Source organism: Pongo pygmaeus, chromosome 16, assembly GCF_028885625.2.
Source record: "Pongo pygmaeus isolate AG05252 chromosome 16, NHGRI_mPonPyg2-v2.0_pri, whole genome shotgun sequence".
In the NCBI taxonomy this organism is placed as follows: Eukaryota; Metazoa; Chordata; class Mammalia; order Primates; family Hominidae; genus Pongo; species Pongo pygmaeus.
The window spans coordinates 40,212,622-40,229,881 of record NC_072389.2 but is presented as its reverse complement, the minus strand read 5'-3'; the positions used below and the strand labels follow the sequence as shown (position 1 = coordinate 40,229,881).

Sequence of the window (17,260 nt, the reverse complement as noted above, 5' to 3'; positions counted from 1 at the left end):
ATCTGGAATCCAGGAAGGCAAATGTCTTGGTTTAATTAGATCCCCCACACCTTCCTTTCTGATCCCACAGCAAAGGTACTTGAAATTAAGTAGCCACAGATGTATGGGTAACTAGTAACAAAGCCACCAATTCCTGTGGGCATGACCTCTATCACTGAGACATTCTGCTTTTTTTGTGATAGAGTCTCACTCTGTCACCCAGGCTGGATTGTAGTGGCGTGATCTCAACTCACTGCAGCCTCTGCATCCCAGGTTCAAGTGATTATCCTGCCTCAGCCTCCAGGATAGCTGGGATTGCAGGTGCCCCCCACCACGCCTGGCTAATTTTTGTAGATTTTTAGTAGAGTCAGGGTTTCTCCATGTTGGCCAGGCAGATCTTGAACTCCTGTCCTCAACTGATCTGCCCACCTTGGCCTCCCAAAGTTCTGGGATTACAGGCATAAGCCACTGTGCCCGGCCACCATTCTCTTTTTTTTTTTTTTTGAGACGGAGTCACTCTGTCGCCCAGGCTGGAGTGTAATGGCACGATCTCGGCTCACTACAACCTCTGCCTCCCAGGTTCAAGCAATTCTTCTGCCTCAGCCTCCCGAGTAGCTGGGACTACAGGCACCCGCCACCAGGCCCAGCTAATTTTTGAATTTTTAGAAGAGATGGCGTTTCACCATGTTGGCCAGGATGGTCTCAATCTCTTGACCTCATGATCTGCCCGCCTCGGCCTTTCATGCTTTGTATGAATAAGAATCATGAACTTGCATTCACAGTATAACAGTCACTATAGGCACCAGTCACTATGTTGAGCTTCCTAGATGTATAGTTTCATAGAAGAACCATATGTTTAAAATACCTTAGTAAAGAAAACGTAGCAAAACTTTTTTTTTGAGTCAGAGTTTTGCTCTTGTTGCCCAGGCTGGAGTGCAATGGTGTGATCTTGGCTCACCACAACCTCCGCCTCCTGGGTTCAAGCGATTCTCCTGCCTCAGCCTCCCGAGTAGCTGGGATTACAGGCATGTGCCACCACGCCCGGCTAATTTTGTATTTTTAGTAGATATGGGGTTTCTCCATGTTGGTCAGGCTGGTCACGAACTCCCAACCTCAGGTGATCCGCCCACCTCGGCCTCCCAAAGTGCTGGGATTACAGGCGTGAGCCACTGTGCCCAGCCAAGGTAGCAAAACTTAATACATGATCCAACATGGCTAGAATCTCCTTTCTTTAATTCAGGGTAACCGGGTTTTTTTTCTTTCCTAACTAGGAGAATGGCTAATATCATTATAGTAAAAGCCTATTCATTTTTCTACAAAGACAGGAAAGAAACAGGTTGTTTGGTCCCTGACAACAAAATCTATGGGACTAGAACTAGAAAACTCTTGAAAACCAGGTTGCCTGACTCACCTTGAATAAACAAGGCTATTAAGGGCTTTTACAGGTTGAAGGCTGAAGGGAAGAGAATCTTCAGAGGGTTTCTTTGACCTAGAGTGATGAAATATGTGGCCACAGAGCAGGGCATATGTACTACCCTAATCTACCCCATAGATCTACCCAATAGATCATTACGGATGCCCAGGTGGGGTTAAAAGCCTCCTAAAGACCGTGAGCAAGTGAATGACAATCATCTAACCCAGGAACTGCCAGGGACGGTATTTTCTTTAGGGAAGCCTGGTGAAGACCTGGGCCTGAAGTTTTTATGTAGTGATAAAAGATTAGAACCTTATAACCTACACTTTAGGGAAGACCTGAAAGGCAAACAAAGAAAGGAGTTGCACACACATACATTGTCTAGAAAATAAATATTTCTACAGTTTATTCTAGAAAAGAAAGAATATACAATAGCTTCGTCTATCAGAGATCAGCTGGTTTCAACTGCAGGAAAATGTCATACAGAGATAAATATTTTATAACTAGATACGGCAGGCCTTGAAGATAGCAACTGCTATTGCTTACCATAGGAGATTATAAATATGGACGTAGCTATGAATAATAACTAAGATTGGTGACAATGCAATAATTTTTCACCTTACATATACCCTCAGACAGTAGGTGGTAATGTTTTTTAATATAAGGGACAGTGAATCTATGCAGGAGACTTAGTTGAAATTGCTGGTTGGTTTCACACCAGCTGTCAAATAGGCCTTTCAAAACTCCTTTGTGCATTGGAAATAGTGACCTGGGGGTGAGAGGCTCCTAGCCCAGAAACTGATCCCTTGAGCCATACAGATCTCAATCCCGGATGATTCTGATTAATCCATGCTGACAAACCAGATTTGGATCAATAGAAATTATCTGTAACAAGAAACTAATTGTGTATTTAGTAAATTCAGTGAAATTTTTGGTGGCTTTAAATTTATATGGAAAAGACCCTATTGACTTTTGAAATCAAAATTCATACCACTTTAGGGTAATATTGCCTTGGGTTATAATAAATTACAGTCGTCCGCCTTCTCTCTTGGGTAATATATGGTCTGAAGGCATCTAATCTGTTTCCTCTTAAACTATGAATATTCTTTAATTATTATTTAGAGAAACTTTAAATCTCTATTTACATAATGTAGAATCTATTTACATAATGTAGAAAAGCACAGAATATGTACCTTTTATCTATTTTCATACGCCATTCCTGTTTAAATGAAGCAGCAAATACAGCCAATTTCAAACCATGTTACAATCTCAGCTCAAATTATGCAGTGGCTTACAATAGTAAAAAGATGTCCCTAAAGTTGCACCCTCTTCAGGGTATCAGAGACCCCAGGTGTTAGAGAGCTGCTGAGAGGAGAAGTGGATGAACCAATGAACCAGTGTTGAATTTATATTGTACTTTTCACACAGGAAGATCCTCTAGGCCTTCAGTACACCTACACGTGAATCCATGTGTGACGTCTAACTCTTTTCACTTAATTTCCTTATGGACCATTTTTCTGGAAAGGAAGATGGAAAATTTCAGCCAGCCACAAATGGACTGAGACTCGCCAATCTCATTTCACATTGAGCAGGTGTCCCAGACAGGGCTTGAAACCAAGCTACAAAGATTTAAAAAAAAAAAAAAGAAAAAGAAAGAAAGAAAATACTATTAGAACTAAACAGATGGCCCTGCATAGGAGCTTATGTAGTCAGCTTCAACTGGGTTTGTCTTAGTATCTAGGAGTAAGCCCTGCCTCATAATTCTTTGCAATTTAGTATTATTAAAATCCTCTTTTTTGCAGAAACTGCTAACATATCTAATAGAAAGACCTCACTAATCATTTCACTCTCAAGGAGGGAAAAAGTCTAAAGGCCAGGGCTTGAGGTCACAGGTCTATGAGGAAATGCTACAAGGCCTGTATTTTATCAAATACTGGAACCATAAGAAGCCTTCACCTCTGAACCAGGTTGCTCTTTTTCTGGCTCCAAACAGGACTGTTCAAGCCATTCTCTGCCTTAAATGGGTAAAAACTCCTTTCAATATTCACTAGAATCCTCTAGCATGCCTGCATTACTTATATTAAAGATTTAAAGCAGACTATTAGTGTTTGTTCTGAATAGTTGTACCACTGTGCCAAGCACTTGTAGGGCAATAGGTGAAAGGGTAAAGAGCCCTTGTTTGATAGAATTTACATGCTGTGTGAGTCTAAATTGTTTAGCTGCCTGATAGAAGTTTTATAAAGCCTAAATATCCATAAACTTAACAGATATGCAGGAGAATTAAAAAACTGCTTGTTTTATTTCTTCAAAGGTCACACTTTTTTCCCATGACATAACAGTAAATAGCATGACAAAATGCCTTCAATATATCATAAATTAGGGAAAATAACCATTGACTTCTCAGGATAGTTTAGGATATAAATACTTTGAGATTAATATTGTAGATGCTCTTCAAATATGAGCAAGAAATATTGCCAAACTCATAATTGTTCAAATAAATCATGTATGTGATGTAAATTAAAAATTAGAGTGGTATTAGCCACACACAGAAAAAAAATGGTTCTAGAACAGTCCACTTTACTCATAAAATATATTGGGTTGAAATTGTACTAATCTGAAAACCATTGAGAGCAGACCTAGATGTAACTGAAAGTCTGTTTAATGTTGTTCTCTGATTGTCTCCATATTATAAGTTCCCTGGCTCAGTGGAACCATCTTATAGATTAAAGTAATACCTGAGCCTGCTAGTGTGTTTACTAACTATCCTAATGTCACTTAAAAGAAACAACAAAGCAGAAGCAACCTTAAAAAGATATAACACCAATGTTGTAGTCCCTCTTCCAGAATATTTAGCTATTCTTCAATCTATACTACCGCCCTGACAGGTCACAAAGCTCCATTCCTGTGTGTTATCTAGATGTAACATATCTCCAGTTGAATTTTCCTCCCTGCTTCAAACCTTATAAACCAGAGGTCAGCAATGTATGTCCCACAGCCAATGCTAGTCAGCCACCTGTTTTTGTAAATAAGGTTTTATTGAAACTCAGCTACACATATTCATTTACATATTGTCTGTGGCTTCTTTTGCCTTATGACAGAGTCGAGTAGTAGCAACAAAGATATGTTGGCTCACAAAGTCAAAAATATTTGCTATGTGACCATCTTCAGGAAAAAAAAGTTGTCAACCCATTATAAACACAAAAAAACTCAGGATCTCTTCCAAAAAATGTGCCTCTTCTCCATTCCTACTACAGTTTTAATTAGGGGTATTTATCGTGACATGTTCATATTACTGCACGGCCTCCACTCTAGTTATATGCTGCCGCGTAATAGAATACCCCAAAACATAGTGAATTTAAACAACAACAGTTGTATTATAACTCATCATTTTGTGGATCAGAAATTTAGGCAAGGCTCAGCTGAATGATTCATTAACAACAGTCAGTCATTGGAATTCATCTGGTAGCTGGGCCTGTCTTGAGGGTTTAAGGCAGCTTTACTCACATGTCTGGTGCCTTGGTGAGCAACAGCTAGACAACTGGATTCACCTGAGCCCTTTTGCCTGCCCCAAATTCTCTGGGCTTCTCCAGATGATCTTTTTCTGCAGGATGGTTAGACTTCTCATATGGCAATTCAGGACTCCAAGATACCAAAATGGAATCTCCCAGTCCTCTTAAAGCCTGCTGGCACGGTGTCACTTCTTCCATGGACCATCTGAGATTCATGGGGAAAGGAAATATACCCCACCTTTCAAGGGGAGGAATTTCAAGGAGCTTGTGGCCATCTTTAATCTGTTACTACCTCCTAACTGGTCACCCTGCCTCAAATCTTTTTTCATACTCTGGCCATATATTCCTGAAATCTCAATTTCATTCTATCTTCCCCCTTCTCAAAAACCTAAGATGGCTTCCTAAGATCTCAAAACCTAAGATGGCTTCCTAAGATCTCAAAGCCTAAGATGGCTTCCTAAGATCTCAAAACCTAAGATGGCCTATTTGGTTTAAATTCCTCTCCCTGACATTCATAACCCATTATATAAAAGGGTCCTACTATAATAATCTTACCTAATTTTGCATTAGTCTCTGTTTGTTAATCATTAGCCTGTTTGTCATACATAGTCCTCGCCTTCCCCTACTCTGTTCTGTATCACAGGGAAGCTGACCCCTGCAGGATGTTTTTCCTAGGCTCCTTGTCAACTTCAGACTGGGCCTGGCAAATAGGAGACATTGGTGGGAGATTAGGGGGTGGAAGAAGTCAAGTTATTTCTCCTTCTCTCTGCTTCATGCAGATCTCTGGAAATTATTGCATTTTTATTCCTCCTTTGCTCCAACTGGTTAAGCCTTCTCTAGTTCCATCATCCTCTGAGTGACCCTGGTTTCTGAGCTCCAGAAACTCTGTATTCTCCCTTGTCATTCCAACCAAAGCATTGCTGGCAGCTTCCTGAAGTTGCTCATCTCTAAATTGCTATACTGTCTCCTGTTCATCATCCCAGCCTTTGATCACCTTTAAATTCCCTGTATTAAATTCCTTCTATTTAAAATAAACTCAAGTAGTTTCTGTTCTGATTAGACCCCAGCTGTTCTCAACACAAAGCATCCACTCCAGGCTGGGCAATTTTGTACCTGGCCCTTCAGCCCCTATGTGCCTGTTATGGTATTTCTGTCCTGGACCTCTGGCCTCATTCTTCAAAGCTCAGCTCAAGCTTCATCTTCCTCAAAATGCCTTCAGCATCACTCCAGTTTTTACTCACCTGACTCTATCATTCCTTGGTGACTTTCAATGTGTCTGTCTTCCCAGTTTGTAAGTTCATTGAGGAAGCTTGTACTTGAATCCTATTCCCCAGAGTTCCCACCACAGTGCCAATGCACACAAAGCACTCAATAAATATTGCTTATTTGCTTCAATATAATATCTTCTAGGTCTGACTAATTTCTATGAGACATCAGGGCTAAAATCATCTGTACTCCTGAATGGAGTGAATTCAGGGATGCTTTTTTGGGTTAGTGCTACTCTTAAGTTTTTCCCATCCTGGATGAACATGTTATAATAGACAGGGAGAGACTATTTTTGTTTTGTGGTGGCAGGTAGTGGCTGTTAGGCACACAGTATAATTCAATGTCCTATATGAAGTAAATATCAAATATTAAATGAAAAGAAAAAGCCTACACCATAACTGATGGATTTGTGTGGAAAAGCCAATGAAAAAAATATTTAAATATGACAGTCTTTTTGATACTTTTATAAAGTACCATTAATTCTGGAATTAAAGAACAAATATGATCTACATATATTTAAATAAAATCATAATAAAGGAAAATGCCACAGAAAATAAATATAAATTAATAAATCTAAAATCCAGTCTTTCATGTCTCACATTTCTCATGCCCTAGATCCACATTTTATTCTTTTTCCCCTGATACCTTAACAAGTGCTGGAAACATCAGAGATTCAATAAACATTTTAATTGTTTGAAAATATCTAACATGATGTTCCTGCCATCTAGTTGCAAAATTGTCTTAAGGGATTATTTTATGCAAAATTGTTCAATTTGGGGGTTTTGTTTTGCAAAATAAAATACTAATAAGAAAGTTTGCTACAGTATTTACTGTTTTCAAGCCAAAAAAACATGTTTATTTGGGACCAGAACATGGTCCAGTTTGAGTTCTTAAGATCTTCTATAACTAACTAACTCAGCTTCTAGTATTTCAAGATGACATCAGAAGAAGCTTTGCCTTTTTTTTTTTGCAAAAAAAAAAAATGTATACTGGCTGGCTAATTTTGAAAATGAATTTCTTCTCTGCTGCTCTTCTCAACCACAGAGGCAGTCATTTGAATGCTTTACAGAAAAGGCCTCAAGCATCCTCAAATTTCACCTTTTCATTGCACTGCTGATCATTTAGAGGGCAGACTTGTTCCAGACAGCTTTAATTAAACTGTACTGAGGATGCAGATAGATGTCAATGGAAATGATCCATAACATGAGACTAAGCATGTATTTAACAGTGTTCCATCCAGTTCAATCACCTTCTAGCATTTCAGTGGATTTACATTCATGTAGCAAAGACTGAATGTGTATATGTATTTTTAAAAAATCTATCTCATTAGTGGCCATATGCTTCAGCTTCAATGGATACAAGGACTGTCTGCAATCTGCCAGGGATTTAGCAGCATCAATAATTTGTTGAATAGTCATGTTGGTACTGGTCGAAGGGTTAAGTGCTCTGCACTCCAGGGGCATCTCTTTTGGGATTTGAACCCTTAGTTGACTGTTAGGAACCTTATCCCCTCTGAGGTTTCCTACTACATGCTGCTTGTCAGATGCATCCAGCTGTAGCTGGGAAGCATTATTAGCTCTGGGATTTAAAGATCCGTGTTAAGTACTGATAGAATGGTGGCTTTGACTTAAAAAGCAGGGAGAGTATACTGTGGCAAACTGAAGGAGGTTTTCATGCTCCGTGTTAAGTATGCGTTCTTTCCTTTTGCCTATTCTTTCATACACTCCTTGTGAAAAGATTCCACAGCATCCTTTTGAGAAACAGTTTATATTTAACATTTCTTCTTAGAACTTCCTAGTAAATTAGATTCTATCAGCCAAAGTTCAAAGATAAATATCACCTTAAAATAAGAGAAGGTGCCAGGTGCAGTGGCTCACGCCTGTAATCCTAGTACTTTGGGAGGCCAGGGCAGGCAGACGACTTGAGGTCAGGAGTTTGAGACCAGCCTGGCCGACATGGTGAAACCCCGTCTCTACTAAAAATACAAAAAAATTAGCCAGGCATGGTGGTGGACACCTGTAATCCCAGCTACTTGGGAGGCTGAGGCAGGAGAACTGCTTGACCCCGGGAGGCAGAGGTTGCAGTGAGCCAAGATTGTGCCATTGCACTCTAGCCTGGGTGACAGAGCAAGGCTGCATCTCAAAAAATAATAATAAAAAATAATAAGAGAAGTTTTGTTATGAAAAGCATTGCTTCTCATTCCCCTACCCAGAGAGTGAAGAACAGGTAACATGAATGATTTTTGAAGTTTAACGTATGATACTAGTCTTGAATTAAGATTTCTCAAATGTAGTTGTTTTAATACCAACAACAACAAACGTCATATAAAAGCTTTTACAGCATGTGCTAGCCTGTTACTTCATGTACGCATAACCCTTGTCTGTCTTGTTCACTCTTATAGGCTTTGCAGTTGTCACAGTGCCTGGCAGATAGTACTTAATGAATGTTGGATGGATGGATGGATGGATGGATGGATGGATGGATGGATGGATGGATGGGTGGCAGAAAGAGACAAAGGGAGAAAGAGAAAGAATGAAGGAAAGAAAGAAAACACTTGGAAAAAACAGTTAGTTGATCTGATCTGTGTGCAAGTATTTGCTCTCAGTAATATTTTCTAGAAGCTGTTCTAAGAGGATCTGGGGGTGGATGTTTAGCATAAAACATGTTTCAACAGTTTTAATGGATATGGATTTCTGAGATAACTTACATTATTATGACCTGTTAGTAGTAGTAGCACTTAGTTCGCTTGTTGAGTAAAGGATGGGAAAAATTATATTGTGATGACAGATTTCCATTAGGTTTTTTTTTCTGCCACATATCTAGACGTGACTTAATTTTAATGTACCTGAATACTCCCATAGTAAAGTGTATTGTGATTTCATCAAGGAGGGCAATAATTATTAAGCAGAGGAATCTTTAGTCTTTCTCTCTTTGAATATCTAACTGATCTTAAAAATAAAGTGGTTTGTCTATTTGCAGTTGATTTTCTACATGTGTTTGTTTCCAGTAATTCCAGCCTTCTTACCCCGGAGTAGTTTAACCTATCTCTTAATTGTCCCTAGCTGATGTCTAGAAGGTCTTTTTAAACTTCTTAGATGCACAATGAGCCCTCAGTGGACACCTTGATTGTGTTTGTTTGGGAAAATGCCAAGCACTAATGAGTATTTTGTTTAATGTAATGGAAACTGAAAGTGCATGGCTTCTTCCCTGACTGATAAATGCCCATTTGTGTTGTTTGAATGTATCTATACATTCTAAATTCAAAAAGAAGTGTCACAAGAGGGCAGAGCACTTGGTGTCTGCCCAAGGAAGGACTTGAAGATTCAGAAGTTTTGTTTATTTGGGCCCGGTATAGACAGACAGTACTGGAGTTAGTACTCTAGGGCCTCCTCCTCTATGCTCAGATATGCAATTTTTATTAAACCCAAAGTCCGTAATCTTAAACTTTTTCATGTTAATTTAACAAAATAATAAGGGAATGAATTTCATTGTTGAATTCTAAGCCAGGCAATATCTACTTCTAAGAAGTTACCCATTTTTTATTTCATCATTATTTTTTATAAAATATTTGGTATATATTATATTTACCTTATTGTTTCCTTTTTCTGAAGTTCAAATCACAATGTTTCCAACACAAAATTTTAAGTAAATAATTAAAGCATTATTTCTTAGTTAAATAAACAGTAATATTTGCAGAAAAATGAAATCTTAAGCAATTAAGTAGGCAAACATGATCAAGTATGTTTGAGTGAAGAGTAACGATCTCCATATGGTGCTAACCTTCTACACAGGGACTAAGTGGAAAGTGTAGAAGATGTTTCATTGAACCATATCTAGCTGAATTGATACAGAGCTCCTTTTGGTAGTATTTATAATTTATAGACTTCTTTTTTTTTTTTTTGAGACAGAGTTTCACTCTTGTTGCCCGGGCTGGAGTGCAATGGCGCGATCTCGGCTCACTGCAACCTTTACCTCCTGGGTTCAAGACATTCTCCTGCCTCAGCTTCCTGAGTGGCTGGAATTACAGGCATCCACCACAATGCCTGGCTGTTTTTTATATTTTTAGTAGAGACAAGGTTTCACCATGTTGGCCAGGCTGGTCTCGAACTCCTGCCCTCAGGTGATCCACCCGCCTCGGCCTCCCAGAGTGCTGGGATTACAGGCGTGAGCCACCATGCCTGGCCTATAGACTTCTTGTATGTGCTAGATAATTTTCACAAGAAAAGATTTCCAACCATTTAAAATTTTAAATGAGATTTACCTTTCATCCAAAGTTTCCTGGGTTTGGTGATTTCATTAAAGATCTATGGAGATGGTAAGAAAAGAAAGGTTTTGAATCTAAAAAATGGAAATAATTTAATTCCTCAAATTCAAATTTAATGACTCGCTTTCTCTTTATTTCCAAGCCACCATCTTGCTTGATCACACAATCCCTTTCCTTTGGAGACTGGAAATATGCAAGCCTCCCCAAATTACAGTTTATAATGGAAAGCTCCCCTGACCCTTAATAATTGTTACTTTGCTGAAACACTGTAATACCTAAACTAAGTTGCTTATTACACCAAACATGAAGTCCTTTGACCCTTAGGGTTCAATATTGATCAGCCCCACTTTTGTCAATATCACCTCTAATGTCAACAGTTCAATGTGAAATAAATTCAGTAAAGGATAGTCTTCTTAATCCACACACATTAAAAGTTTAATTCCTACTCATTACAAATGTCACCCAATTCAAGAATTGTTTCTTCCATATTCTTAGTTAATAATTGGAGACTGGGCAACATTGTGAGTATGTGGTTAAACGTCATTACAATAAGAAGTTAGCTGTAAGTTAACCTATACCAAGGACCGGATTCATGAAAAATCATCTCTGATAAAATTACTCCGAAGGAAACTTGAAGCAAATATATTACAAATTCATCAAACGTGGCTGAGATATTTTTTAATCCTGAGATCATGGAGGGAAATGCTTTTAAAAAGAATATTCAAGTGCTTGCTTTGCCCTTGGATAATGCAATAGAAGCTTGTGGTATTTTTCAGATTGTCAAATGTGTATCAAAGAGTTATTCTCTTGGCAAATTCCATGAATTTCAGTTCCATTTCTTGACAATTTAAAATTTGATTATCCAATTATAACTAAAGATCATTAGTCTAATGTGGCAACTTCATGACAGTTTTAGTTACAAGGGAAGTTCTCAGTTTAGAGAGGAAACTGCCATATGAGAAATTTTTATTGAACTTGTAAGTTAAACGGTATTGTGAAAAGAATTTTGTTTTCTTCTTGTGGTTTTATTATTTATTAATAAAAATATATACTTTTTCCCCTGCCCCATGTTTATAAGGTACCATATCATATGCCTCACCTCTCTGATTAACATCATCAAATTAACAGCAAGAGCCCTCTGATATTGCTGATTTTTATCATCGTTAGATTTTGTCTTAAATGTTTATTTAGAGTTCCATTTCTTTGTTTTATTTTTAATAACCATAACCTGAATATCATTTTCAGAGCTAGAGAAAGGCATTTTCATTTCAATCATATTATAAGTAGAATTTCTGCTAAAATGAAAAACCAGAAAAATTGAGGACATGGCAAATATTTTAACATTAGTTTTATTTGATGTGATAATGGAAAATTCCTCAAGCAAAACATACCACAGGACCAGACAAAATGGGTGCTGAGTGTCAGCAAGATAGGAGAATCTTTATCGACATCTCACCCCCAAAGAAATCAACTTTGCAGTGGTAGATGAGTTTGTGGAACAGCTGTTGATTGTGTATCTGCTCTGTTCAAGATCAACAGTGAAAACTCATTGTTTTTCTATTTTGGCATCTTAAGAGTTCCAGACACTGCTGGAAGCACAGATGGACAAGATGGCACCTGCACTGCTTCTGGTATACGTGACCCATTTACCCAGAAGAGAAATTATCCATGCGGCATGCTGGTTTAACATTTCAATCAACAAACAACAACTCCACCACCCAGCTTGAGGAGTGAGATCTTCACTCTAACTGTTCTCAGCACAGTCTCCTGGTGCAAAGCTGGACTAAGAATTTTAATATTACACTTTGCACTTCTTTTGTTCAATGGTAAGACCCAAAATAAACCTTTCTGCCTAGGTATGAACATCTGTTTTGCTTCAAAGGTTCAAAAGTATTCTCTGTCAACACAAACTCCCTGACCTCCATGCTTAGAGCTGCGTAAAAGTCAACTTCTTCTGAGCTACTTGTTAAAACTTGTAAATGAACTGATTTTTCTGCAGTTGTGATTTATCAGTTACATCAGCACTATCATTTCTTGCCCACTGGCAGAGGAGTTATAGTTGCAGATGGGAGTCATATCGGGCATTCTGTATGACTTCCTTGTCAACTCACTTCTTTCCATGTGGAAAGAGACAGGTGTACACTAGAGCTTTCAAAATCTATTTAGAGACCCAGCATCTAGCAGAAAATAATTTTTTCTATATAGCACTTTGTTGTTTTTACCCACTATTGTGCAGTGCATGCATTGTACCTGCATTACCTTACTTAATCTTCATGGTAATTCTCTAAGGTACAAGGAGATTAAAAATGACTTGGGCAAGGACATTACAAACTGGAGAGCCAGGACTTGAACCTCGGTAATCTGACACCAAAGTTCTTATTCCTAACCACTTCATTTATACTGATACTGTAAGAATTTCCTTTCTATAACTAAAATTTTGTATTAAATTTTTTATATTTATTAGAAGAATAAATTCTAAAAATATAAAAACTAACTCTTGGCCAATATGGAAGCATTTTATTAGTGTACTGAAGATAGAGTTTGAGATCAGAGGCAGGTACATTACTTTAATTTACAAGTTGGTACATGGGAGCAGAAAATGTGGTAATAAGAGTTTTTGTGCCTTTTTAGACATTCAGCCCATTTTTTCACCAGATAATTGGTAAGATGCATATTCTGTAGTGTTACAGCTTACCCACCATAGAAAAAATGTTCTGTAGAGCTATTTAAGTAGATGTGATGAGGGTTTGTTTTAAGTAAAGGGTGAATGTGACTTTCATTATTCTCTGTGATATATAAACATGAATCAGTAAAGGTTTCTCTTGAAACTTGTTCAAGAATTGGCATGCATTTCCAATTAATCTCATAACTTATATTTAACTGTTTGGCTGTGTTCCATAATTGATGGATGTTATTTTAATTCAGACACAGAGAGGGAGAGAATGCCCAGACTAGACAACAGGGTATATGTCAACTTTTAGACACATTTTACTCTCCCAATTAATCTATGTTTTGGGCCCATCACACTTTGGCTCACAAGACCTCTGTAAATGACCATTACTGTCAGTTCTTAACAAATTGCTAAAATGACTTTTCCTAAAAGATCCATCAAATTGGTGACAAACCTTGCACAGGGTAGGACATCCAGGTTACTGATTAGCTTTCAAGAATGGATTCAATGGAAAATCAGTTAAGTCTTCAGAAAAGATGGACTTAAAGGAGCATTTGGCTGATGGAACCCAGTAGACTGGGAGAGACAGCACTTGAAGTCTGGGTAAAGGTACAAAGATGAAAGTGAGAAAAACAGATAAAATCAGAAAGTAAAGAACTATTGAGAGAATAAAACATATATATACTTTTCTTCTTCATTGTCTATATAGTAAAGTCCAGGTCCCTTCACACAGCATTCGAGGCTCTTCACAAATTGATGCCGACCATTTCTCAACCTTATCCCCTAGCACTGTCCCCTCTGTTTCATGTCCTGCCGGCACAGTGTGTGCTCTTCCCAGGAACACGGCACACTCATGTAACAGTGCCGCTGAACTTGCTTTCTCCTCTGCCTTCACTTCATCGACTAGGAAAAGTCTTCGTTTTTGAACCTTAAATGTTACTTTCTTTTTATGAAAACTTTGCAAACTCCCTCTTCCCCACCTTCACTCATCACACCCAACAAGAAGTAATTGCCTTTCCCCCACTCCCCGAGCTTCTTTCAGCATCTTCCTTATCATGTTGACATTTGCTAGGGGTCAAAATGCATACTTTACTCTTCTTGGTACAACCAAGCACCTAGCATTCAATCCGTTTTTACTCAACTACGTTCCTTTTTAACATCCAGGTCACTTTCCACTCCCTAGCTCCTTCATGATATGTCTTCCTCCCTCACTCTTATTTTTAGAATAATAACATTATTCCAGTGCAACATAATCACATAATAGTAAAGATAACTAACATTTGTATAATACTTTATAAATTACCAATACTTTCAAATCTGTATTAGTTTTCTAGGGCTGCCACAACAACATACCACAAATGGGGTGCCTTAAACAATAGAAATTTATTTTCCCACAGTTCTGGAGGGTGGACGTCCAAGATCAAGGTGCTGGCAGGTTTGGTTTCTTCTGAGGACTCTCTCCTTGGCTTGTAGATGGTTTCCTCTCATTGTGTCCTCACATGGTCACTCCTCAGTGTGCGGACTGTGTCCTGATCTCTTCTTATAAGGATATCAATCATATTGTATTAAGGTCTACTCATATGACCTTATTTTATCTTAGTTACCTCTTTAAAGGCGCTATCTCCAAGTACAGTCACATTCTGAGGTACTGAGAGTCAGGACTTCAACATGTGAATTTGGGGCAGGGGTTGTGGGGAAAAGACACAATTCAGCCCGTAAGTATCCGTTATCTCATTTATCCTCACAAGCAATAGCTGCAGCCACTCTGTGCCCGTGCGCTATTTTCATGGTGAACTTCTTCAAAAGACGGCTCTTCTGCACCTAACTTTACTTCTTCAGACCTTCATGATCTAGACCTCAAGTCTATTTATTTTGGGAAGGGGCTTTGTTCCTTAATGAGTGAATACAACAGTGCATCAAAATTCTAGAGTTGCTTACAGAGTTTCAATTGTCAAGAGCTGAGCCTCATTGTCAGTAGAAGAAGAAGAAGAAAGTGCTCCTTACCTAGCACTGAGAAAAACAGGAAAACTAAATTTGTAAGCAAAACTTGCTTTTTGCAGTCATTCAAAGCCTAAGTAAGGCATTTAAAGGTGCATATGTTGGGCATTTCAACTGGAAAAATGCTAGCCTAGTTAAGAATGGAAATGAGTACCTACTGCCTTGTACGTCTGCCTGTTTTCTGACCCCAGGGCCCGCGAAGCACCCATTGATGTGAATGGCTCCTTTCATATGAAAAAAACAGTGAGGCTGGTCTCGAACTCCCAACCTCAGGTGAACTGCCTGCCTTGGCCTCCCAAAGTGCTAGGATTACAGGCATGAGCAACCGTGCCTGGCCTTTCAAAAGGATCTTAATCCCAGGCCAAAGTGGGGAGCACTGTAGATACTACAGTATGACTGAGAGCTGTTTTAGAACCCTGCAAAGTTCCCTTGTTAGCATTTTAGTCAGGGGTATGAAGACACTGTGCACTGCAAGACTGAACCCATTTCTGATTCCTTTCTCATAAATCACTCTGATACTATACCCAGAAAAAGCCATCATATGCCATCCAATGCATTTCAGGACTGCATCTGAGCTGCAAGCGGAAGACGCAGTAGATGCGCTATTGACTGTGAACTGGACATGAAGCAAGAGCAACCTCAGGCCTGCCTTGCTTCAGAAGGTGGGTAGCTATGTCTTGTCCTCTTTACAAGTTGAAAAGTGGGGAAACAATGCAATGGCTTGATCATAAGGTCACTTTCTCTCCAATCGAGAATTATTTCCCTTCCTCTTATAAAGTGGGAAAATGTAAAATCCTCCTGATGGGTAGGGTGATTTTTGAAATGTTTTTGGAAGGTAGAGGCTGCTGATTCTGTGCTTCCCTTTTTTCTCTAGGAATCTCCTCTTCTCCTTTTCACTTCCTTCGACTTTTGATAGAAACAGTTTATATTAATATGGTGATGCCACTTATGTGTATCAATAAATGCAAACAGCTATTAAATGTTCAGAAAGTAACATCAACATCTTTTTACACAACTTGTGCTAGTGAGTGTTTTTTCATCATAATTTCCAAGTCCCGCTGCCAAAGAGCATTTCCCAGAGATCTTTGTAGTAGTGTATGCATCCAGCACACGACTGCGAGAAACCCACAACTGAGGAAGAGATCTTTAAGATTTGAAATTTGAAGAATTTTTGCCACCAAGTGACAGACCCTCACATCAATATTTAACTAACAAGGTTTTCTCTTAGCGTACACAAATATATATTTGATTTTGGTTCTAAACATTATATATATATGTGTGTGTATATATTTATGTATATATACACACACACATATATATATGAATCCATTTTATTCTGTTTCTTTTAACTTTTATTAACCATACCCTCTTGCCAGAAGAGTGTAGAGATCATCAGTATCAAAATTAGTGTATGTTGATGACTATTCCAGCATCCAAAACACAAAAGTATGTAAGACCCTATCAGTGCACAAAGTTGTAGGCAGTTATGGGAAAGTGAGCATTTTTTTTTTTTTTTTTTTTTTTTGAGATGGAGTCTCGCTCTGTCGCCCAGGCTGGAGTGTAGTGGTATGATCTCCACTCACTGCAACCTCCGTCTCCCGGGTTCAAGCAATTCTCTGCCTCAGCCTCCCGAGTAGCTGGGATTACAGGTGCCCGCCACCATGCCCGGCTAATTTTTGTCTTTTTAGTAGAGACAGGGTTTCACCATCTTGGCTAGGCTGGTCTTGAACTCCTGACCTCATGATCCACCCACCTCAGCCTCCCAAAGTGCTGGGATTACAGGCATGAGCCACCGTGCCCGGCCCAAAAAGTGAGCATTTTCTTAAATGAGCCTTGATTTCCCTCCTGCATACCAATGTAAAAATACCAATTAGCATCTTTTTTCTGGATCTGTGTTGTGTTTGTTCATATCTGCCTAGTAGCCCTCGTATTCTTTCTCCTCCCTCTCCTAAGAGCACTTCCTGCTCTTTCCCTAATTGTTGGGCAGTAAGAGAGATGGGCAGATCAATCTAAGTGAGTAAAGCTTGCAGAGAGCAGAAATAGATTTACTAACTTTGATGATGGCTTCTAGTGACTCCTTACCATACACATGGCTGGGTCGCCATAAAGCCACCTGAGCCGCTCACCTTAAATAGGTTAAAAGAAGACATCGAGAGATT

General features: G+C 38.8%; 1 protein-coding gene across 2 annotated transcripts in view; it reads left to right on the top strand.

Annotated features, from left to right (window-relative positions):
- The window catches only part of DPH6 (diphthamine biosynthesis 6), a 445,531-nt gene extending 432,465 nt beyond the window's left edge, over positions 1-13,066 (top strand). The window contains exon 12 of one of the 2 annotated variants that reach the window (XR_010123937.1): positions 12,008-12,511. The gene's annotated coding sequence lies outside the window, so the exon portion shown is untranslated. Of the gene's footprint in view, positions 1-12,007 lie in introns of both variants that reach the window. The other variant, XM_063652564.1, reaches the window with a different exon arrangement.
- Positions 13,067-17,260: the final 4,194 nt, after the last annotated feature.